Source organism: Lagopus muta, chromosome 14 (assembly GCF_023343835.1).
Source record: "Lagopus muta isolate bLagMut1 chromosome 14, bLagMut1 primary, whole genome shotgun sequence".
NCBI classification, from domain to species: Eukaryota; Metazoa; Chordata; class Aves; order Galliformes; family Phasianidae; genus Lagopus; species Lagopus muta.
Genome location: NC_064446.1, coordinates 11,540,642 through 11,566,100, shown reverse-complemented (window position 1 = coordinate 11,566,100; position 25,459 = coordinate 11,540,642). Strand labels below are relative to the sequence as shown.

The 25,459-nt window shown below is 41.5% G+C and overlaps 1 long non-coding RNA gene across 1 annotated transcript in view; it reads left to right on the top strand.

The window, feature by feature from the left end:
* Positions 1-25,222, top strand: part of LOC125700274 (uncharacterized) — a 90,179-nt gene extending 64,957 nt beyond the window's left edge. The window contains exons 2-3 of the long non-coding RNA XR_007379827.1: positions 2,132-2,284; positions 24,777-25,222. This is a non-coding gene — a long non-coding RNA (uncharacterized LOC125700274). The remainder of the gene's footprint in view (positions 1-2,131; positions 2,285-24,776) is intronic.
* Positions 25,223-25,459: the final 237 nt, after the last annotated feature.

Below are 25,459 nucleotides of genomic sequence, written 5' to 3'. Positions count from 1 at the left end.
CTGGCTCTGCTGGTTGCATGGAGCTTTCTTGAAAGATGAACTCGGTGCAAAGTGATAAGCATTAACTCAACGAGACATTTTGGTTCATTCTGCTGAGTCGCACCATTTTACTGGGTCAGTCTGATATGACTGTAAAACTAAATAGGTGTTGATGCGGTGCTGCACGCTGTTCCTTATGTTGGCTCCAGCATGGGGCTCAGTGCTTTTAATGAGCACTTACAGCTGTTAATGCCTCAGCCTGTAACATCCTGAATCATTGCTGGAATCTAATGGACAATGAGAGGGAAAATCAATCACTGTTTTAGGGCATTGTAAAGTCCCACCATGTTTTCACCCTCAGCCTGGAGAGTGGGGCCCAGGTGGATGCATGGAAAGACATAGGCAAGTTTGCTGAAGCCATGGAAATTCCAGAAGTTCTGCAAGCTCACATCCATGTCTTTAATGCGGGCACATGAATTGCAGTGGAAGCTGCAAAACTGCATTTAATATTTGAAAAAGGAACTTGGCTCGTTTTAAGAACATTTTTCCCCCATGCCCTGTGCTGCCTTCCCAGGATTGCTCCCAGTTTTGTCTCTTCAAAAACCAAGTTACCTCCACTTGCAAGTAGAATTGACAATCAGCTTTAAAAGAAAGATTGGATGACAAAGTCACATTTTTTGTGATTTTATTTTTTGTTTTGTTTTTATTTTCCTCCCTCTCATCTTTAGATCATTTTGGGAGTCTAGATTAATAAACAGAGAAGCAATTAGTCTGATTGGAAGTGGCATATGTGCTGCTGTGGCAGAGGCAGACTCAGGGGTGTTTTGTGCCTGTATTGTGAGAATAGCAAACCACTTGGATACAATGGTAAATAACATTTATTTCCAGTGAAATGATGGAATAACTTTCATGCAGATGTTTTTGTGCCTTCTAGGCAGGAAAGACTGCAAATCCTCCCCCAAAAAGGGAAAGGAAGACTGGAAATCCTCCCCAAAAATAAAAGAAGTTGAGGAGAGAGCAATTTATACCAACTTGATCCTGGCAGGCGTTAGGGAAACAACATTTTTTATAAGAGTTCAGGAACCAAAATCCCATTTCTAAAGATAACTTCAGCCATGTCTGCACCACAATAAAGCCCAAGACTGGGAGCTGTTTTTATATCCACTGTAAATCTTAGAGTGCAAGCTTTTACAGGTTTTTTAACCTGGCCAAGAAGCTTTCACCAAGCCAAGAGCAGAGCACATTGGCTGTATTTACTGCATGTAATTCATTCTAAGTAGTGACAAAAATACTTACCTTGGGAAACATGAAAGCTGGAAAAAAGAGAAGGCAGTAGGAATGCAAAAAATGAACTATTGCAGTTTCTCTGTGAAGTGTGGCCCTACGGGAAATAGGTTTCCAGTTTGAACATGTTATTCTGGATAACCCCCTTAGTTTCAGACAGAGATCAACTGCAAAACAGACTGGTGTCAGCATCAAGAGAGAGAGATAAAGCGATCTTATTAGTGCCATTAGAATACATTTTGTGGAATGAGCAATAATCATTCACTGTCATATGTCATATATGTCACAATTTGTACCTTGTGCTGTTGAATTTATGTCACATAGCCCTAGCAGCAAAGGCAAATTAAGCAGGGGTGTACAGTTTATTGATTTTTTTAAAATGTCAACAGATCTGTGTGTTCAGGTATGTGATGCTCATGGCATGTGTATGTCAGGCTTGGCATTTATCAGTGCACCTTCTGACTGTGCATCACAATCTGTGATGGTTACAGTTCTGTGAATAACAAGGGGATGGAGGTTTCCCCACTTGGATGCCCACTGTGTGACTACAGCAGTGACTTGCGTGTTCCCTTCTAGCCCTCTCCCATGGGCAGAAGGGAAAACAGAGCTTCATCAAAATGAAGCAATTAGCCTAAGACTGTGAAATCAGGAGCCAAGCTGGGGCAGAACCATGGTCTCTGTCAGTTAATGGAATGCCCTGAACTGTGTTCATCTTAGCTGGTAAATTAAGTTATTGTAATAAGTATTAAGTTATTGTGATGGCATCCACTCACGTGGACACTAAAGGATGACCTGAGCCATGATGGCATCACTAGAGGACCTGGGGTCGTGGTGGGACTCAACTGCATTTTGGGTTTTGTGTCTCCAGATCTCGTCTGCAACAAATGCCAGCCGACAAATTCCACATTCTGCACTTGGGATGCATGTGGCAAGATGGGGGGACTGTGAGAAGAGGAGATTTTCTCTTCAGTGGCATTAATTACAGGCTTATCTTCTCTCATTCTGCATGCTGCGTGTGGAGGTAAGTGTTTGCAGTTCCCAGTGCTGGTTCTATGAGGTTTTTCTGGTAGTTTGCAGCAGGACCTTCCAGTGTGGTAATTCAGGTATAATAATTTCTCCTCCCCTGTTGGGGCTGACTCGTGAAATCCATTAAGCCATGTGGTTCTGGCTGTGTTCCTGGACTCTTCAAGATAAAGGCTTTTTAGTTTTTTGCTTGAAGTAAATGTTTATTTGTTATCAACAGTTTAGAGTCAGCAATTATCAGCATTTTGAACCTGCAGATAGTTCTGACTGGAAAACATCTGTAAGTTGATTGTCTAATGCTCATGGTTTAAGTGCAAAAGCCAAGCATAGTACTTAATCCAGCCCCTACAATTTCCTCCACCTGAAACCCTGAACCAGCTCAAAATCGAGGGGTAAAAATATAGCAGAGGATCTTCTGACTTAAGGGATCTGAAGGATTTTCTCAGGATATGAGAGCTTCCTGACACCACTTCAGGATTTGGTTCCACAATACCCTTCCTGTTCCTATCTCTGCTTAATACAAAGAGTTCCCAGGTTGTTAATACTGCCCCTCAGTCTCCCCTTGCCCTCTGCCTGGAGAGCTCTGTAGATGTGTGTTCACTGGACATCTGCTCCAGAGGATAACTTCCATTGAATCCATTACTTCTGGGTGCCATCCCATCTCCAGTACATCCCAGCTGCAGGTTTCTGCATCTTCATATGAGTGTTTCCCAGAACTCTCTCTCTGTGATGGACAGGCTAAAATAATGAGGAAAATGTCATTTTCAAGGGGTAGCCACTGTCTGTTTTCCAGATAGACTTTTTCAGGAGTAAGGAAGAAGGAAAAAAATGCAAAATAATAGAATAGGAAATAACCATCAACTAGGTTATATATAAGAAATATGTTTAGGGGTTTGGCTCAAATGAAAATGAGGAGCCTTCTGGGAAAACTACAGATTTCATTTAGATTTTATATTGAAACCTCCATAGTTAGTGGAAATGTGCCTGGATTTGCACAGGCTTCTGCTAAATTACTTTGAAAGAAAATATCATTTCCGAGCCAAATTATGTGCTGGGAGGAATAATTTTCCTGATTTTGAATGGATTTTTTCCAGGAGAAAATCTGGCTGATCTTGCTTAACTAAATCACAGCTTGGACCATAGGCCTGGAATCAGGATCCATTTGGATGTTTTAACCCCCAGTGAATAGCGAATAGAATATGCTGATGTTATGCAGTGCAAAATAAAACAATATGTGTAATGAGCTGATTTAAAGTGCAGCTTAAATAAAATCACTTTCCTTTTTCTCGCAGTCTATCAGGGCATCAGTGGGTCTTTCATTGCTTCAGTACGTTGTTATTAATAGTGCAGACAAATGCAAATTGTAGGCTTGGGGTTCCATACATTTCCTACAGCTACTCCAGGAAAACTAAATGCCAATTGAATATGTTCTTGCAAAAGGGAACAGAGACCAAGGTGGGCAGCTTGGGGACTAGTGTGGCATACTGATGAGCCCTTGGCTACATGGAGATGCTCAGGCTTTGTCCAAAACAGTTTACACTATGAATCAAATAAATCCAGTAAAGCCTCCTGTGAATTTCCTAGTTCATATTTGTAAGTGGCTTTGAATGAATTTGGTATAATTTGCCTCCAAAGAGTAGAAAATTCATTCCAGTTTGGCCATTCTCAATCAGAACTTAAACTGGCCGTGTTTCTAGTTACTACCGTAAACGAATTAATTTCAGAAGTTAATTTGGGTTTGTCCTCCTGAGGTTCCCTGTGTGTGCAAAGCCTAATGCTGGTCAGTATATCCACACAACCTTACAAAGATCCAGTGTTTTCTGCTCTGTTTATATTTCTTACTGGCATTTGGTAAATGTCACACCTACTAATCCATCCTCACTCCAGTGCAAACCTCCACCCCGTGAGCTCTGTGGGTTTTACTTCTGAGTGCTGAGTGCCGTTCTAAATTTGCTACCAAAAAAAAAAAAAATCAACAGAAGATTTTTCTTTTGTTCCTGATGTCAGATCTTATTTGCTTTTGAACCATAGCAACTACATACCCAATGGAAATGGGGCATTATGACTTTGAGGTCTCTGCTGATTACTAACCTATTTATAATGAGTAGCAGAGACAGCAGGAGTATTTCATAACCTTTAAGAAGATGTTTCTCTGAATGGGTCAATTTAAGACCTCTATTAAAGAAAGTTCATGATTTCCTTGGGATTCTGGTTGTTTGTGCCAGCTAACAAGGCATGAGAACATAACTACACTTTACAATACTAATGATGGGCTGTAAAAACCTAACATAACATTTTTATAACTCTATAACAAATCTTTTTATTATCAGGTTTTAAAGATTTCCATCAAATATGTGTATCATCTATAATTAACTTTTACAAGTAGATGGTATAGAAAACTGTTGCAAGCTGATTCAGTTTATAAATATATGGCTTTGTTTGAAATATGTGGTATCTTAGAGGAAGGATGTAAAAGCTGTGCTTGAAGGCACTGCTGCATATCAAACTTTTCTTGCTGGAACAACCATGACATTGTATCTCAGTTTGCAGATGGAAGCAGAATTGTGTTTTGAATCACAGTTTTGCCTGTAGTGTTTGCTTGGAGCATAAACTTGGTTGCTGGTGTGGTAAATGGAACTGATCAGGGGTGGTAAATGGAACTTATCAGTCGCTTGACCCGTGTATAGAGCTTAAATTCACCAGTGCTGGATCTTCAGGGATGCAGTGATGCTTTGAACACCTGAACCCACTTGTGGAGGTCCTACATAGTCACAGTCCTCTGGAAATGTTCCTTCTACAAATTAAGAGGGAAGGAGGGAGAGGGGAAAGAGAAGAAAACTGAAAGAAAAGCTCTCTGGGCTCATGGATGCTTGAGGTAGGATTAAAGACTATTTTGAGCTGCTCACAAGGCATCCCCTGGTCAGAAAGTTGTACAGACTCTGTGAAGTCCTGCCCCCTCTGGGTATACATGTAACAGGGATCATGAGAAAGTGAAGGGACCTTCTGTGCAACCTGGTGGAGGCATGGTTGTTCTGTGCTGTGAAACTCTGCTGGTCCCACTGCCTATGCTGAAATATCTCCTGCAGAGCCGGTGTGGTCAGGTGTGAGTGAAATATTTGCCTAGAACTGCTCTAATTGTCCCAGCAACAGCTCTGGGATAGGAGAGCTTTTTGTGCATGTGTGCTTGAACTTGAACTACTTGAACTACTATCTATTGCAATGATTTTGTCCTCCATATATTGACCTTAAACATATCAGTGCAGATCTCCGGAGAGAAAGCCAGGGTATTCTGGATATGCCTGACTTTTTTTGTATGCTTTCAGCTGATTAGAGACAGTGGTGCAAAGCCGTGATCTGTCTGGCTGCCCAGCTGTGCAGCATCCTGGTAGCAAAGGCAGAAGTGAAAAACCTGGCTGACTTGAGAGACACCACAAATTGTGGCTTAATTACAACATGTTGAAGAAATGCAGGAAAAGCTCAAATGATTATGATTTCTGGGCTTTCAAACCGAAAGGGGGACTCACTGCAGTAATTTCAGTTCATTACAGATATTTTAAACCTGCCTTACTTAAGTGGGTTTAATTTTTTTCACCTGCTATTTATCTGCTTTTGAGAAGCATAATTGCAGCATAACAGTTCAGAGCTGTAGGCCTCTGAAATGGGAAAAGGATTTTTTTTTTCCTAAGCAAACATTAAAAAACAAAGGGGAAAAGGGAAGACTGTTTTTGAGACTGGCTTTGCCACACACATGTGCCTATGCAGAGATGTGTGGCCTCTTTTAGGCTGCCTTGTTTTATTTTAGTATCTTTAAAATACACATGTCACCGGGGGTCGGGGGGTGGGGAGGTGCTTAATAAGCAGCAGCAAGCTGAGGCAAAGATTTTGGGAGGAAAAAGAAGTCAGGGGACCTGAGCTGTAGTGGTTCAAGCAGTGAAAAAGAGGACACAGCTGTGCACATCAGAAACCCACAGCTGGGGAAGTGGAAGGCATAATTCCCACATCTGCCCTTATAAATCATCTCTCACCTTTCAGATCCTCTCATTCGCTGTTGTGTTGAATGATTTCTTATAGAGGGGGAGGTATTTGCATTTTTCTCCTTCCATTCTCTGTGATATCTAGGTCAGTTCTAGCCGCCAAAGTGTCAGGAAAACACAGTGGATTTCTCTGGTGTCCTTTGTAACAGCGGTGGTTTTCTTGCCCTTAAACACCAAGGATTATCCAACAAAAGGACAAGGGAGACCTTAGCAGAGGGTATATAAACCAATATACAGACACAGCCAAGAGGATGAGACTGTACCAGCTCTGCCCCTGCTCTGGCATGAGCTGCAACCAGAATGAACAGCAGAAAATAGCCAGATTGAAAGGTTTTGTGTAAATTTTCCACAGAGCTCTGCAAACAGTGCTGACACAGTAGGTAAACAAATGCTCAAATGTTGCACATTTTAGGTTCTTGTTCAAATTGGGCGTGGATGTGGAGGCTTTCCTTGTTCATGCATACCTGGGATTTGATTCAGAACAACAGCTCGTAAAATCTGGGAGGGGCTGGTCTACATCTGCAAAACAACATGTAGCAAAGCTCACACATTAGTAATTATCCTCCAGCGTCGAAGCTTAGCAATGGCTTAAATGATAATGGGAAATAGAGAGTTTTGCTGGTTCTGGCTAAAATAAGATGTTTGCAGATGAAGTGATGTACTGAAGCACCTGTTGCTTGAATAATAATAATACTAAAGCATAATGAAGAAGTTTGGGGATATGTCAGTGTCACAAGAGTATGCCTATCTTGTTTCAAACCTAAGGGACTTAGTATGCACTTTCACATTGCACAACTGGGATGAAGACAATCTCTGATATAATGCCAGTAAGGTTATGCCAAGGATAAACTGTGTTCAGGAAGTCTGTAGATAATGTGGGAGACTGGAGTGGGGGCAGAGAGAATCAGCCGTATGAGAGAAGTGCTGCTTTTCTTCCACCTCTGTGCTTGTGTTCCACTGAATAAGGGAGTTTGCCTCCTCAGAGGTGGTTAGAAGTCCTGTATGCCATCAAAGCAAAAACAACTGGAAAAAAAAAAAAGAAAGAAAAAAGAGAGTGAAGGTAAAACTCACAGTTTATTTCAGAGATATATTGGAATATTAATGAGAAAAATTGCATGAATTAGATTGTTTTATTTTACTGACAGCTCCATAGGAAAACAAGTGACAAGCTATAACTTTTCTAGTTAATTCTTTTTAATGCTTAACTTGAAAAAAAATTCTGAAAAAAGGCAGATTAGGTCTTGGCTTTGTAGATATAAACACCCTGAAGACATTAGATACCGATTTATAGCAACCAACCATTTCACTTTCTGAAAGAAGCCCCTTTCGAGAAAATATTTTTAGCTCTTCAAGTCAATGTTTTTCAACAAGCGAATTCACTGCAGGAAAACGTTTTAAAATACAACCAGAAAGTAAAAATCAAAGTAATCTGAACTCGCTTCTCCTGAATCTTTAGGCTTGTATTCGGTGCAAGATGGGCTAAAGCAGAGGGAAACATAATTGTTACTGCGCGGAGTAACAGTATTGACACGCTGTCACTGGATCAATTGGTGCCATTCTGTAGGTTCAGTTAATAAATTGCTGTGTTAAAATATGATTTCTCTTTATGAAACGCATCTATTTTCTCTCTCATCATTGGTTTCAATAACTTTGCATACCAAGGACCTGTTTGCTCCTGCCTTTCGTGACACGGCACATAGAGCACCTTGCAGAAGGCCATTTTGAAGGGATGTATTAGTGTCAGTGTGCCCTTAGGTGATGAGAGAAGAGTGGCAGAACAGTCTGAAATTTGTGGCAGTTTGCCTTACAGCAGCCTAATTATCTCGTGTCTGGGTGTATATCTACAGTAATCTAGACAAGTTTCTAATTTGTTTTTCAGTACTGTAGGATTAGTGAATTTAATTCTAATTAAACATCATCCATTGCATAGTGTGGCCAGAGAGCCAGACGAGATCATAGTCTGACATAATTACTGATTGTGGGAAGGCTGCTTTTCTTACGGGTGCAATGTATGTCCAACACAACTATGGTGTGCAGTAATGATTGGGGCAGATATTGTTTTGTGAAGCTTAGGAAAACAAACATTTTGTACCATTTTGCTGAAATACTGTCAGGGTATATGAAAAACCATGGTGATGTGGATATCATTTCTCTGTCTAAACAATGTGGGTCAAAGTTCTGTTCTCATTCATGCAAGGAGTCAGACCTGTGAATTTACATTTTCCTCTCTATATAACAGCCACCTTATTGAAGCTCACTTGAGATAGGTAATATCTAGCCCTATCGCAGCTCAGGAACCACACACAGGAATGTAATGTCTGGATTTCTCATCCCAGTGGTAGAAATAGCTAGCGGTGTTAATGTCACCATATTTTCTGCCCTTTCCTACGCTCAGCGATAAGGCATAACAATTTATTGCTCCCTCCTGTAAGGGATCGAGTGACTAACTGAGTGATGGGAAGGCATAGATCTGCCTGCTGGCTGATGGATATGCCCCACTTCCAAAAGGCACAGCTGGGCTGACCCCTTCCCTTTGTACTCGCTGCCCACAGACATGCCACCACAGAGCGTGCATCGCCTGCCTGCAGTCTGGTTCCTGAGATCATTTTTCTGCACACACCAACCTCCATGCTATTTCTCTTTCTCCTTCACGTATTCTCTTCCCCACTTGCTCCTCTTTCCAGCACTTTCCTGGCCCCAGTATATCACTCTTCCATTCCCACATGACTCCCACTAATTACAGAGCTATCTCACTGTTTAATGCTACCACCTCTTTATAAGTTAGTTCCTTAGAAAGGCCGTTAGCTAGAAATACATCATCCTTCAGCTCTGAACCCACAGTCCACTTGGTAAGCATTTTATACAGTCTTAATAAATGAGAAGAGAGAAAGAAAACAGCAGAGGAATACAAACATGGTCCCCTGGGAGTAAGGTTGCCAGAAAGTCATGGCTACTTCATAACTCTGGGCATTACTCATTTTTCTTGCCATGGGTGGTCCCATCACAGGCTGAATTTTGAAAGGTTTTTCTTGCTGCTCAGCAAAGACATGACATTGCAGAGCATGGGAGGAAAGGTGAGGCCCTCAGGGGTGCCAAGGACGACTCCTTCCATATACTTTAGTGCTTATTTGCTCACGTGGCTGCTTTTGCACTTAGTGGAAGCCCTGATCCTGCCGAGAGGGGAGTATGGCAGCTGTGTCACAGCAGGGTAAATAAGCTTTGTGTACAAATGGGCGCTTCAAATGCATTTTTCTTGAGGAGGGAGTGGGTCTCAACCCTTTGAAGCTACCAGAGTGTGTTATATGTAATACACACACATATATATGTCTATATATGTTGTAGCTGTTTTGTTAGCAGTGGGTTTGTGCTGTGCCATTTCCTTGTGTGCATTGCCAGCATGCAGTGTCAGTTTTTCAAATTCCTGTGAAGGATCAGAACAATTTGTTCTGTTGGATACTGAGTTCTCACTTGTGTCCAAGCTTGGTTTCTTGGCTGTTTCCATTCTCAGTGACCCGAAAGGACAATTGACCGCTGAGACAATTCTCAAGGTAGAAAAAGGCAAATTATGTGGACTGATTAGTTGGTAATTCAGATGAATGAAGTACAAGGAGCATCAGAGCTGCTGGGGATGTTAGATAAAGGAGCCTGGAAGAAGAAGATATACATATATATATTTAAGTAATATTTAAAACCTATTGAGATGAGTGGTTACAGTGAAATTCAGATACATTACTCCTTCCTACTTTGTATTACCTGCAGGTTATAAGGGAGCATTACCCTTATTTTTCACCACTCCTTCTGTCCAATTGAGCACCATGTGCAAGTCCTTGTCCCATAATAGCTGAAGGCTGCTGAAAAATGCGTGGGTGTGCCCTTCTGCCAGCCCTCCTGTGCTGTGACTCTGACGGCTGGGGAGCCCATTGCAGGACAGAAAATCTGGTCCTCTTGCTCTCACATGCCCAGATGCAACTCTGGTCCCAAATGGCTGTATCTATGTCCCTCCTCAATTCAAATTAGGCCCACAAACAGTACTGTCTATTGACTGAAGCTCATTACAATGAAATGGGAAATACACATATTTCAAAAGTATTTTATTTGGAATGCTAATCTTATTTTAGAATTCATGTTAAGCTGTTGAATCCCTAGCAACTAAATGAAAACACACTGAATTAATGAAATAGTGCTACTGTATTCCATTATATTCTGTGCCAGCATTCCGGCAGCTTTTTCTCTTGCTGAAAATAGGATTTCTTACATTGTATTTTTATTTATTCTAGAGAAATAAGTAAGAAAGCATTTAATAATGAAATCCATCCATTGGCTCATGTCTAGTTGCGTGTACCAGCAGCTGTGGAACAAGGAGAGGGGAACTGATGGCTGCACAAACAAAGCAAGTATCTCACTGCCTGGTATTGCTATTCTGGGCAGTCTGGACCTCAGTTTGTGCTGCAGAGTCAAATGGCACAGAACAGCATTGCAAGTGGTATGCTGGAGTTGCTACATGCAGCACATCAGCCAGAGAAGTGATCCAAGATGCTGTATATCATAATAACGCTGTAGGTAAAGAATACTGTGGTGATATAGGGGAATAATACATGTCTGACACAACTTTATGGCAAACAGTTGCTGTGCAGTCATATATTACGCTGCAGGAGTCCACACACCGCAGACTCCATCCTCTGCCCTCTTGTGGAAACAAACAGCTGTGGAACGAGGATTACTGAGCACACAAATCTGTGAGAAGCTCTTCTTATCCCTTTCCCTGGCAGATGTGAAGTTGTGGCTGAAGAACTGAGGCTCGTTTGCTTTGGGAACTACAATTCAGAGGTACTGATGGAGAAAAGAAGAAATATATAGCAGCCTGAGTAGGCTGAATCATCTCAGTTGTTTCCCTCCCTTTTCTGCTGAAACGCTTTATTTTTAACAAACAGCCTGAGAAGCAGAGATTTAAGGCCCAATAATAGTGTGACATGGCTGAGTTAGTCTAGCACAGCCAGAGATTGCCTGGGAAATGCACTGCACTCACCATGGTAATTAGTAATTTTAAGAAAGTAGATTATACCAACTGCACAGTGTTTTTCCTTTTTTTTTTTTTTTTATCGGGATGGCTCTTGTGTAGGATACAACAGAGAAGCTATTTGGCTTTAAGAATCAGGGAAGGATGTAAAGGCAGAAGGACAGAAACAAATAAAACATAGGGGTCTTTGATTTGTGCTGTGGCTCCAACCAGCTCCAGGCTGCGAGTAGGCTATATACTCCATTGCCCGTAAACAGCCAAAGAGTGATTCAGCCTAGGAGAATTCAAAGACAGGGTGTAAAATATTTTCTCTTGTCTCCTGCCAGAGATCTCAGTCATGAGTTAATTTTCCTCTGGACTTCACTCTTCCACCCCCTCTTCTTGTTGGGTCCTTCCTCCTCACTAAGCATCTGCAATATTCCCTTGTTCCGTCTCCTTCCTCTGCTTCATTAAAGAAGTGCAGAAGCAGGAGATGCTACACAGATGAAATAGGAATTAAAAGAGCGGAAGGGACCTTGGGATATCATCTAATCCATCTCTCTGCCTCAGAGGAGGTGAACATGTAATTAACTGCTCCTAGTGGCTGGCTGTCTGATCTGTTCTTCAAAGCTTCGTGCACGGGGATTTCCATCACCGATGAGTTTAGCCCGGTGTTTCTCTAGTTTCATGCTACAGAGTTGTCCTTAATCACTAACTAAAATCTCCTTTGCTTTTATTTAAGCCCCTTGAGTCTGATTCTCATGCTTTCCTCATGTTTTTAGAGAACTTTGGTTATTCTCGTGGTTCTCTGATGGACTTTTTCTCATTGGCCTGTAAACTTTCATCATGCACTCAAGATGAATCTGGGAGTATTGCTCTCAGCGCTGGGAAGATGAGAAGTGTTTTTGTTCATGTGTTATTTCCAGGCGTTGGCTGAGTCTGTAACTTAGACACTCTGATCTCCCTCTGCACTCTGGTCACTGAGCACTGCATTTCTGATAATTTCCCTAAATAGTGCTCTTAGATGTTCAGTTTTCCCATTTACCATTTGGTAAAGCAGTACTTGGAGAATTTTTCCTCAATTTTGGCTTTAATTTCAAGAAAATCAACTGGCGTCGATTCACTTGTAACAAAATTTTTTTTTATAAGGAAGATTCCTATCTGACTTTATGGCTCCCTGAAGCTAAGTATTAAGCATCTTGTTTACTCAGTGTCTATGTAGCAAAAAAATGTTTTGATAACCACAACCAAGATTTGAGGCCCACTGTAATAAGTAGCATTTGTTACTATCTCCATCTAGAACATTAAACTCTTCCTACTACTGAGCTTTCCTAAAGCCTTTCTGTGACTACAATTCTGGTACCATTCATATCTCTAAAAACACTGAACAGGTTTCTGTTCATATCATATCACATATAACAGTGACTCATTTTGTTTTTCATCTCACTTCAAAGAAAAGACAATTATTATTCTGAAGATAGAATGATTGGTTTATCTGAAGTTTCCTGAAGAGATACTGGGTTTTTTAACACCAATTCTATCAGCTCTTTAATTAATTGGAATTTTGTCGTGCAATCTGTGAAGTACATGAGTACACATGATAGAGAAGATTTTTACTTTCCCTCAGGCTGCTAAAACAAAGGAGTTCTGCACAGAATGATGATTTACTGCTGTGATCCCAAACCCAGGGTCTATTCCACCCAATCTGAGCTTTCCCAAGGTGCTAAAAGCATCTTGGCACCAGTGGAAATATCCAGCTGTAGACCCGTACACCTTTGCCATTGCTGTTGCTTCTTGATCTTCTGAAGTACATCAGCACAGAACCCCAGACTGCTGCATGTTCTGCCAGAATGTGCATCTGAAAGAGCTTCAGCATCTCCACGTGCTTCCTTCATCAACTTTACTTTTAACCTCACCGTTCTTTCTGTGTTCTTTTCCCCCATCCCCCTCCTCACGTATTTCATGGTGAGGACCAGTGCTTGCATTTTAAGTCAGACAGCACTAGTAGAGATCGTCCCTTGCTGGCATAGAAGAGCCAATTTATCAGCCTTATCTAGCTAGCTAGTGTCTAATATTAATGTACCTAGAGAGCCATGTTGTTGTTTATTGGAGACAGAGCTCCCATCTGAAGTCCATGGATGATTTTGCCTAAATAAATGCTGTGTGGTAGCTGCAGATAAAAGTAATTGCCTAGTTAAAGTTGAAGAATTAGGCAGGAGTTTTGTAGCTTTTTGAACTAAAAAGCAAGGCTGAACTTACTTGTGTTCAACCTTGACTTTGTCATGTGTTTCCATCCAACCAACCTGATCCAATTTGTTCAAAATTATGAGTTTTTCTACATGGCAACAGCCTCTAGATGTTCTTTGTCGCCCTTATCTGATCATTCTGTGCAGATAGCCAAGTCTGAGATCAGTACGGATCTGAACACCACAGTGAGAACCACAGCTCCTGAGCAAGGCAGCTCTGCTGTGCAGGGCCCTCCAGCTGTTTTGTCTGGCCAGCTTGGTACTGTGCCTGTGAATACCAGCTGGTGTTGGCATTGGCTTGTGTTCGTTTTCTTTTACATGCATTTTAATGATGAAAAGAAGAGGTGTTGGTGTGTTTTCATTGCTGGGGTTAGCATGCATGTTGTCAGAGAGCCCCTCAGCCTTCCTCCCACCTTACCCTGCGTGCAGACAGTGCAGCAGACCTGTCTGCTTCTCTCTGAAACTTTTTGCAGTAGCAACTCCAGAAGACCCCATGAAAAAAGATTCTTCTTTCAGTGTTTAAATGCTACTTTTGTCTGTGCAAGTGTGCCATTTCCTGTATTCCACGACTACAGGAAAGACTGTTGAAATCATACAAGCCATAAAGCAATGAAGAGTTGTGCACTGAGTGGGGGAGGAAAGCTGATGTCAAAGCTGTGAATAAAATAGAGCAAAGACAGCTCCCAGTCCTTTGTTGTAATCACTGACACTAGACAGGAACATGACCAGAGGTCCGGATCCAATTTATTTAAATAATTTGATACCCACACAAAGAAACTCTTGAAGTCCTCAGCTTCAGTCTCAGCTGTAGCAATAACGGGTAAAGAAAGAAAGAAAAAGTCAATTACAAAATCAGACCCTCAGACTGTGAAGATGGGCTCAGATGTCCCAAGGTTTTGAGTGTCTGAATTTCCAGTGACTTCTCTGAGAATTTGGCCTTCAAGCACGGAGAGCCACTGGCTCATCTTTACAGATCTGAGGGTTGGGATGCATAGCTCAGTCTCACACAGCACTTGGTGAAGGATATAGGGACATGTGATCTCTCAGAAGAAAAATGGTAGCAAAAATGCTGAGCAAACCAACTCAATTACTGGAGCCATTCTGCATTTCCAAGAGACCCATGCTCCCCCCTCCATGTACTAGAAGGGCATTAGGACAGAAATCCAACCAATCTTGACTTTTTCACTGGTTTCCCAGTGGTTTTCTAGTCCCTGTGCTCCCCCAGCACACTCAGGCAGGAGTGACATCAGAAGGGACAGGAAAATCTCTGATGAGAATGAGAACGGTTGCCCTGTCAGGTGTGATTAACACCAACATGGTTAAATATCTTACCAATGAAAACCTGCAGGATGTGCATGAAATTTTAATAGTCTGTTGTCTTTGCAGTCATGCCCTCTTGGTAAATTATAATTTTGGTAAATTAGTGGATGCTGATGAAAAATTTAACGTGGTAGATTCAGAAAATTCTGACAGCAGAATGAAACCTGAAAAACTCTTCCTTCGGATATCATGCTACAGCTGTGCAACCACGGCCACGTTCCTCCCACTGTAGGCTGCATGTTGGGTGTTGGTGTTCACAATTACAATTAAACGCTTCTCAAAAAATCACAACAAGGGCAGATTTACTTGGCGTTATCTTTTTCTTGTGGAAATCCCCCTACGAGAGAGTTCACTCATCGTAATGAAACTGCAGGCTACTCCCTGGTCTGGTGTGCACTGTAGAGCTGGTGACAAGCTGAGCTGTGAGCAAGGCAGTCTGCACTGCGTGCTGTGAGCGGCACGGTACGGAACCACATCACTAATAGCAGAGTCAGGGCTCTCGAGCTGTCATGTACAAATCTTGTTATAATGAGAAGAGCATTAGTAATAGAGGCTGAAATTTTCAAGCTGCCTAAGGGATTTAGATGCTCAGTTCCCATTAAATTTAATGGGATGCATGCATCAAAATCCCACCCACTATAAATTTTTACCAGACGTTTTTCATGCAGGGGAAGGAGAAGGGGGGAAAAAGTAGTGGGATGGAGTGAATTAGGTACAAGAGTGGTTCTGATTAGGACAGGAGGCCAACTGGGTGTTGTTAAGTAGGGTCCAAAAGGGAACTGGGATGATATACTGCATGGAGGTCTTTTCTAATACTCAGGTAATTTGGATCTGGACTCTGATCCAGCCTGCCCTGTGAGGTGGATGGGAACATAATGCCCTCTGTGCTTTGAGACATCTATTTCTGGACTGTAGGCCTACTTGCAGTCATTAAAGCACATTTTAAAATGAAAATTAGGTAGAGAGATGTGGATGGGATAGTTGTGGTCTTTGGAGATACATAGGAAGAGGATGAAAGGAAGCTGTGAGGTGAATAAGCCTTCCATTACACCAGATCGCTTCTCTAATTAGGTCTAGTTACATTTCCGTCTTCAACCAGATCTATCTGTATTTAAAGCAGGTACATTCTTTTCAGTGTCAAAAATACTGAAGATGAACACATCTTCCTCGTAAGCATGGATTTCATTACTTTGCTTCCAGCAAGATACCAGCTCTTAGGCTGGGCTCCAAGCTATCTAAGTTCAGCATCCAGACTGGATGAGTGTCATGCCAGGTCTCCTCCATTGATTAGGAGCAAGGAGAGGCGGAGAGTGACCTGCTGATGGTCCAGCTCCTGCTCCAGGGGAGAGGGAGCTCTGTCTGGCTGTGCCCACCCATATGCCAGGTATCAGCCCTTAGCTCTTTGCCTCAGCCTTCACAGACAGTCAAGTCCTTACAGTAGGAAATTTCTCTACCTGAAGTTGGGCTTCAGGTGTGTTGATGGATGCACTGAGAGAATCCTACAGTAGAGTAGAGTAGAGTAGAGTAGAGTAGAGTAGAGTAGAGTAGAGTAGAGTCCTGAATGCTGACAGTTAACTGGGATGAACACATAGCCTAATATTCAGTTAAATGTGAATGCTTCTGGGCTTCAGTTGCACGTGTTTGATCATCATACTTACAGTTGCTTATAATTAGGGTTTCCCTCATGCCTGTACTGATCTTCTCTTTTTACTGCCTCCCAGAACCATAGGTTAATACTAGGTGTGAATTTTGCCAAATTTCAACCCAGCCAAGTGACTTGTATTTCCTTCTCTCCAAAAGAAGAGTCTGTCTTCCAGATGGATGGAGTTTATTATAATTTTTAAAATATTTTTTACTTTTCATTGGATCTTTGCGTGCCTTGATTTTCCATCTGGAAATTAATAAGGATAAAATACTTTCTCCGCCCTGTGCTTGCCCTGCCTATTGAGCTGAGTGATGTGGAGGCGGGTAGGAGGGATTCCAGGCAGCCTGCTGCAATGTGGCATCTGGAGACATAAACTTGGCGGGATTCCCAGGAAGGGAATATAACATTTGGCAAGGAAAGAAGGAGCTTAGATGAGAGAGGGCTCTGAGGTTTTCCCCTCTTCTGTCCCAGTCCTGTTGCTTATTTCTGAATATTTGTTTTATTCCCTAGCCATATTAGAAGCGTAAATTACACAGATGAGCTAATGAGATCACCTCTGTGAATTCCATTTGGGGAAGAGGAAAATAAGGAGTCGCTTTCTCCTTTCTGTCCTTTGTAACAAGTTACCTTTATTTTGAGACCAAAGATGCTCACATTGGGCACACAGCTCTGCACTCCTGGGATTGATCTTACGGCATTTCTTCTGTGACGTGACGTGTACTTGGTTTGTACATGACCTACCCTTCATCCCTTTTGGAGCCTCACTGTGCCATATGTGTGGGATGAAGTTCTGATCCATGGAACTTTTAGTTTTTATTAGTATAGAACTTGGACTTTACCAATGCGGAGCTTTAGGTTCAGTATGAATGAATGAATCACTGTAAGGAAAAAGGTGTTTGCAGCATTCTCCTTGTTCTTTTTGTCCCTAGATTCTGTTGAACAGTGTTCACAGGCAGCTCTGGGTAAATGCTCAGCTGGCATAAACATAGGCACCTTCACTGCAGCCTTGCTGATTTATTGAGATGTGACCCTATGTTTGTAATTAAGATTATGTCCATAGAACAGATGGGTCAGAGTGATGCATTTGCCTTTACAAGGCACTGAATCAGTTTCACCACAATTGATCATTCATTTCACAAATTGGGGCATGCCATTGGTTTTAAGTAGCAGTAGTGCAAGGGAGAAAATTCTTGCAGCAGTTTACAACTTTGAGACTTAGATACATGACATTGCTTTTCTTTCTAAATGCTTATTTGCATAGAAGGGAAGCAAGACTGTAGGATTTGTTTTTATTATTTATTTATTTGTTTGTTGAGATTGCAATTCTGTTTTTAAACTGAGCTAGTAAAAGACTTTTTTCCTGGGAGGGTGAACAGTTCTTCATTCAGAAACTGTACAGTTTGGTTGTGAGTCCTTCTATAGAAACTCTTCCATTGTTCTCATCCTCATTCTTAATAGTTGCTTCAAATGTAAATCCTCAGGAATACAAAACTCAAACTTTCCCCAGTAGGGAAACTTCCTGAATTGCTCAGCTGAGGCAGGGACATCATTACTTGCATATTGTGACATGGAGAGATGTGAAGTAAGAAGTGAAGCATGAGGAATTTCCACAGGACATCAGGATTCTGCTGTGTTCCCCATTACTTGCTGCTGCTTTGCAAGCCTTCCTGGTCACTAGAAGATGCTTCTGCTTGGTGATGCCTGTGTCTGTCCTTTGGAAACCCACTAGCAGTGCCTTGGATTTCATGATCTATGAATCTGTGATATCTTTGCATTTTTCTCCTTGGAGTCCTTTGACAAACACCTTTATGTTATAGTTTAATTTCTGGCTTCAATCTGCATTTCCGTTTAAATGCTTCCTTTATGATAATACAGAGAGCAAAACTGGAGAATGCAGAGCTTAAACTGAATAATCCCACAGTTGTCACAGGCACAGCTTCTGGGTCCCCTCACACACTTGGTTCAAGATACTGATAATCCAGACTGCTTTAAAAATTATAAGCAGGAGAGCAGCAGAACACTTCTTCCTCCTCAGCAAAAGGGGGACATCTTCTCCTCTGGCTTCTAAGTCCTGGGCAGGCAGATGTTAAGACTGAAGTAATGCCAGGAAAGCATAGCTATGCTCCATGGTCAAGTCCTGAGAAGAAAAGTCCTGCTCCTTTTGCTGCCTCAGTGGTCTTTCTCAACCAATCCAACCAAGCTGTAACTCTGTCTTCCATTTCATTGGGGAAATTCAGGCATGGCATGGATGGGTAGTAAGAGCTCAAACAAAGGGTTCTTCTCTTGATTTAAGTGCAGTGGGATTTTTTTTTCTGTTTGCATAGGAGTCCTCTGAATTCAAAATGCTTAAACTGTGTCAGAAGTAATTTAGGTCTGAACACATTATTCATGCCAGGTCAAAGTAACTGTTATGTTTTTGCATGGATCATTTCAGAATATTTTCTGTGTGTGTTTGTAGTGAGGAAATCATAGGATGCAGTTGTTGCTATAGCAATGAACTTCCTTTTGTGAATAAGGTAGGCTAGCCCCCTCAGACAGACCCTCGTACCCCCACCAGTTACCACTGCACTGTGGGGACCTGACACAATTTACTTAGCAGGGATGTAATAGGTATTGATAAACCCTGAATTCCAGGCCCCAAATGGATCCCATGGGACTTATATATTTCTGAAAATTCTGCCTTGCTTGAGGTCTGAGTCACCAGAGAATCTGGAATTTGCTGGCTATAATTGCATTAATTAAAGTAATTAATGCTGGTTTTTGTTTTTGTTTTTTCTTTTTTCAGTTGTTTATGTTCTCCTACAGGATATGTAATTTAAGTTTGTGATACGTTGCATTTGGAGCAGCCTCTGTGATAGCTCTGCAAAGAAGAGTGGCAGTAGAAATAACACAACTAATTACAGCCTTAATTCTGCTGGAAAAGATTCAGTAAAATCTAACCTAAATCTTTCTTTCTTTCGTTTAAAACCATTCTCCTTGTCCTGTCACTATCTACTTGTGTAAAAAGTTGAAATATTGTATCTAGAAAAGAAAAAGCGTAAGAAAGACTATGATAATCACTTTCTCCTGGCATCAGTGTTGTTTATCAGTCATATAACAGTTGTGGCATGTGGACTTCAGGGAATGAACATTTTGTCTGTAAGCAGTCTGTGCTCAGCAGGTCAGGCAGGCAGGGCTGCCAGCATACACACAGTGTGAGAGCTCTCATCCTGACTTCTGCCTTGCGAGACAGTGGGTCTGGTCCAAGTCCCATAGAAGTCAGTGAAAGATGTTCTTGGGTCCTTTGGAAGGATCTTTTGGATTGTGATTTGAGGTTTGACCATCAAGTCCTGAGTTAGTGGAGTGATTCTGAACTTATGATGATATGAACGGGAGAATTAGTCTTTTTTTCCCAAAGTTATCATGAAATAGAGAATTGCCAGTTCAGTTTGCTTCACCATTTCCTCTGTTTGTCTCCTCCTCTCCTCTCCTCTCCTCTCCTCTCCTCTCCTCTCCTCTCCTCTCCTCTCCTCTCCTCTCCTCTCCTCTCCTCTCCTCTCCTCTCCTCTCCTCTCCTCTCCTCTCCTCTCCTCTCCTCTCCTCTCCTCTCCTCTCCTCTCCTCTCCTCTCCTCTCCTCTCCTCTCCTCTCCTCTCCTCTCCTCCTTCTCACATACTCACTACAGATAAAAAAACAGATTCCTTCAGATAGCTCCCACCTAATTTACAGTGATGATGGCCTACTGGCTGTAGGAGACATAGAATGAAAGAGAAAGCAGTTGTAAAATAGCTGCTTTTTGAGGGCTGTTTGTACTTCTCTGTAAGTATTTATTATCCTAGATGGCAATCTAACTGATTCTCCTTGACATACTCCAACACTAATAAAGGAATTTTGCAGTATTATTATAGCAATTTTAAGTCAATTCACTCAGTGAACACTGTTGGGCTTGGAAGTCAATTATAGATATCACTTAAAAAATAGATACCCAAATGCAGACCTGTGTTTTCATCACTATGTAGATAGCAAAACAAAATTACAGCAAGGGAAATACACATTGGAAAGCTGTAGGCATTGTGAAGGGAGAGGACTAGCGAGAAAGGTGATGTTTCTGCTGCAAGGTTTTCTTTGGAGCACGACTGACCCTCTGCCACCTGCTTTGCTTTCCCCTCCAGCTCCCAAGTGGCCTTCAGGCAGAAACATTGCATCTTGTCAGGCTTTGCTTTCTAGAATGGGTCTTGCTAAAGATTGTTGTAAAAGCACGCTGAAGCAATGCTTGCACCTCAGATGACTTAAAAGATATTGCCCAAAATTAGTGATGGGGTTCATCCTTTGAGGTCAACAAAAGCCAGAACCTGAGAAATACAAAGCCTTGACTTAGATGCCTACTGTAATATTGTATTTCATTCCCTAGACATTGTAGGTCCATATTATTTTCAATTCCTTCTATCACTGTGTCCCTCAAAAAAGTGATTGTTCTTCTTGCTGCTAGGTCTTCTGGGGCACTGAAAGGGCTTCTGTTATTGCCATTGGGTGCAGTGGCCGGATTGTCATTCTGAACCCCACTTTTCCTTGAAGCTTTGGATGATTCCTGGGAGCCATTTTGGGTTTAATGCAGGAGGGCTCCTTGAAATGGGGGATGGACATAATTTGTAATTGTTTATGACTCCAAGAATTGAACACTGATTATTCAATAGAAACATTACCAAAAGGAAGAAATGTAGCAAACAAGAACTGGTAAGAGATCTGTATGAAATAACCATAATGGTGCCTTTTTTTTTCCTTCTTAGGAAGGCTTTTCTTTAGGCAAAATACTACTTTGCCTATAAAAATGTGGTTTGGATGGTTATTAATTTCCACATCTCTGGACAGGTGGAGCTTGAAATTTCAAATCAGATAATACATGCCAACACTATGATAAACAGCCAAGCAACTGTGCTCTATCCTTGCTGAAAGATAAGCTGGAATAAGGAGAGTGATTAAGAGTTGTGCTCAAGATTTATCTAATCAACTTGGAGAACAGGTCAATGTGTTTTCTTGATGGAATAGTTAAGGTAAAGTTGCAAGTTCAAGCAGGTTTGACCTCGGTGTACTTGTGCAGCCATTGCATCTCTTCATTATTCCTTGTGAAGGTTTGGAGGGTAATGAAATGAATATGGAGGGGAAAGCGGGAAGGGCATCAGTCAGAACTGCAGAATGAAAGTATTTTATACCACTTCCAGGAAACTGTGTTCTCTTCTCGCTCCACTTTGAAGCCCTCTGTGTATACCAAGCTAGGTAAAAAACTTTGCAACAGTTTTGGTTCGCCTACGCCAAGGGAAATAGCTCAGGCAGCCTTGGGGCAGAGTGTGTAGAGCTGCTGTCACATCTCACCCACTGAAATTGGCTCCATTATTTATCATGGATGGAGATGCATAGATGCATACAATGGAGAGAAGGGGAGAATTATTGTATATAAATGTGGCAATATAGACCATTCCCACTTAGAATTGATTTTTCCTGTGTGAAATATGCTGCCTCATTGAAGGAGGGAGAAGGGTACCATTTGAAACCTGACTTTCCAAAGAGGAATTAAGCAGGAAAAAAAAAAGAAAGAAAGAAAAGCCAAACATGGAGGCATTATTTCGGGGGGGCTGATAATACATTTTTTAGGAAAGTGCATTCTTACTGTGCTCCTTCCTGAGCCCGTGAAACAAACCTTTCTGTATCTTTCCCCTTTAATATTTACTGCTGAGTCCTTCCAGTTCTTTTCCTCTGCATTCAGCACCAGTTTGGCTTGTTTGTTGCAAGTGGCAGATTGGAAAAAGTAGAGGTTACCTCTGACAGAATTGTCAAATTAAATTTATCCTGATCCTTGTACCTTCTCCAGGAGACCCCATATTTATAGCAAAGTACACACAGCTCATAAGCATTGCTTCTCAAAAACACTTTGACAGCAAACAATAAATATAAAATAATACACAATACAATATGCAATTGACTTATATGCCTCCAGTCAATGCTAGCGTTATCCAGAATACATAATTACATTGCAGGCAGCACATCCTTTACCTGGGAATGACATAGTATGATAAAAAATAAATAATAATAAACCCCCTAAGTATTCACCACTGGGTGCCTTGTCTAAATCTGTCTATGAAGAATGAATGCGAAATTAGCATTCGATTAGAAATGAAGGAAATGCAAGAGGTGAATGTAAAGCAAAGGACTACATCAATGTCCAAATATGAATGTGACATTTGTACGGCTGCATAAATTGTCTCCTTATGCAGCATCTCTTAGAGAGAAGAGATGAAACAGGGTAGAGAGCTCTGGTTTTAAGGTGGTTTTCTCCAGTGAAAGAGCTTGCCTTTACTCTCTTCCCATCCTCTTTCCCACTCGGGATCAGCAGAGCGATCTGCAGTGTTTTCTCCCTGCCCCATTTATCTGTTGTCACTGTATGAGATTCATAACAAGTGGCTTTCTCTGCAGTTTCCCCCTTCCGTTTTTTCTCTCTGGTTTTCCACAGAGTTCAGACCTGAGCCACCTGTCTCACTTCCCACTCCAGAGCCTGAATGCATATCTAAATATATCTTCTGAATGTTTTTGCAATATTTGACTTTATATCCTGCTTTTACTTCCCAGAATATAAAATGATGAAGGTGGAGGGTCAGTCCTCTCCTTTTTACTTTCCTTTTTCCTTTCCCCTTTCCCTTTCCCCTTTTCCCTTTCCCCTTTCTCTTTTCCCTTTTCCCTTTCCCCTTTTCTCTTTTCCCTTTCCTTTTCCTTTTTCCTTGCCTTCCCTTCCCTCGCCTTGCCTTGCCTTTCTCCCTCTTTTTTCCTCAACTTTGTCCTCTGAGTTTTGCTCTGAAAACAGAAGGATCTGTCCACTGTCAGCAATGGGCAATTTTCTAGAAGTTTTAACCCTGAGAATTAAGGCAAATGGGACTGAAATCTTTTTTCTGTGACCTGTCTGTATTCAGGACTGACCATATACTCTGTAAGTAGGTGTGCTTACTGCCAATCATGTTTAAACAAGAAGCCAAGGTACTCACTTGTCAGGGTAGATGGCATTAAAGGTAAATTCATAGGGTTTTCTGGAGGTGTGTCTGATGACAGCCTTGAATCAGATCAATTTGGGACCTAAGAAAAATGCTAATTTTATAAAAATGAAGTTGTCCTTTGCTGTCTTCCAAAGCTATCATGAAAAGTTTGCATTTGTTCCAGCCAACTTCGCCATCTACTTGACCTTAAATCGGAGCATTTATGTGCTGCTTCCCAAAATAAGCATCAGTTAGGTTTGGGAGAATGCCTTAAGGGTGTGCGAGCCAAATTGTACCAGTCAGAAAGATGCTGTTTTTAAAATCAGCTTTACGGGTGAATCCTCCCATCACTGTTAACGTTTAACATATCCCCCTAAGCCTGGATGCTCTTTGAAGCAAGTTACCAGTTTAATTGGGACTCTTTAATAAATTTAATGCTATTTTTTTTAATGAAGAAAGATGAAAAGCAGCCTAGAGGGGAATCCTGAGCAAAAGGTATTTAAAGAAATTATTCTTAGAGAATGTCGATCTCTTATCTCTTTCACCACAAATCATTTAATGAACAAATGTTACCATTTCAATTCTCATGCTCATGTCTCCTCCTTGCACACATTTCTTCCTTTTCCTCTTTTCTCTTTTCAAGGAAAAAATAAAGCATGACCAGGCTCTTGAACAACAGCTATTGTTGCTATTGAACTGCCATGAATATTGTCTTGCTCTTGCAAATGAGGAGCACGGTATTTTTTTCCAGACAATTAGGTAGATAGCCTGCTCTTACATTTATTAATGCTGATATTAAGTTTAACGTTGGTTTTTCCACTTACATAACTGCTGCAAAACTGGGCATCTGCAGCCAGGCTCCAGATACAAACAGTCCTGTTGCCATTCCCTGCAGGTGATAACCTGAAGCAGGAGTCACAGAATCACAGAATTGTAGGGGTGGGAAGGGACCTCCAGAGATCATCGAGTCCAACCCCCCTGCCAAAGCAGGTTCTGCTCCAGATGTGGATATTGAGTGCCTGTGTTTGCCATTGAAAGTGCCTGATTATGTGAATAGCAAGAAGAGGCACTGGTTTTCCACCACAATTTACTTAAAAGTTGCAGCTCTCCATAAAAACTAGTTTGAGAGTGCCTCTTGTATTGTGAACTAGAGAAGGGGAACTTCTATGGCCTCCTTTCCTTGATGAATCATTGTTTCCTTGCCCTTGTTGCCACTTCATTTGGTCTTATCTCAGGTCTGGTTTCTTGTCAGATGAAGGCATCATCCAGTTTCCATGACGCAGGTGTTGGATGGCAGTGAGGGATGGCAGCAAGTCAGTATATTTTACTGCAGGAAGGATCAGGAGAAAGAAGAAGGATGGATACAGAAATGCCTAGGTGAAATACAAACCAAGCCCAGCATTTTTAACAGCCACAGCAAGAATTTCTCCATTTTGGACTTGCATACAAGTAATTGGCCTTTTCTTTTGACCAATTCATAGTGGTTATTCAATTTTTGGTACATCTTGCTCTTCTTCGTGTATTTATTAGTGCTTTGTCTCTGTTCCATTTCCCCATCTTTTTAGAGAAAAAAGCCAACTTTATGTAATTTCTATACAACCTCGCTCAGCCTCATTTTTCTCTATGACTTTTCCCCCTAATTTCAAGTCCCTATTATTTTCTGTAATACTGTAATACGATCTTCATGGTTCTTGTAAGATTTAGGAGAGAGTGGATTATATGAGAATTTCCTGAGCTGTCTCCAGGGCTTTGTCTTACATACAAATCACCATACGCATCCATAGGAAATAGAAAGGAAAGAAACAGGTCACAGAGTTCCTTCTCCCCAGCATATTAGTTTAATTCCTCTAAAATCGTTGGAAATAGTTATCCTTCAGCACAGAGGGGAATTAAACCCATTGCAGAGTGTAATTGGAGATGCTGAGACTCCTCATC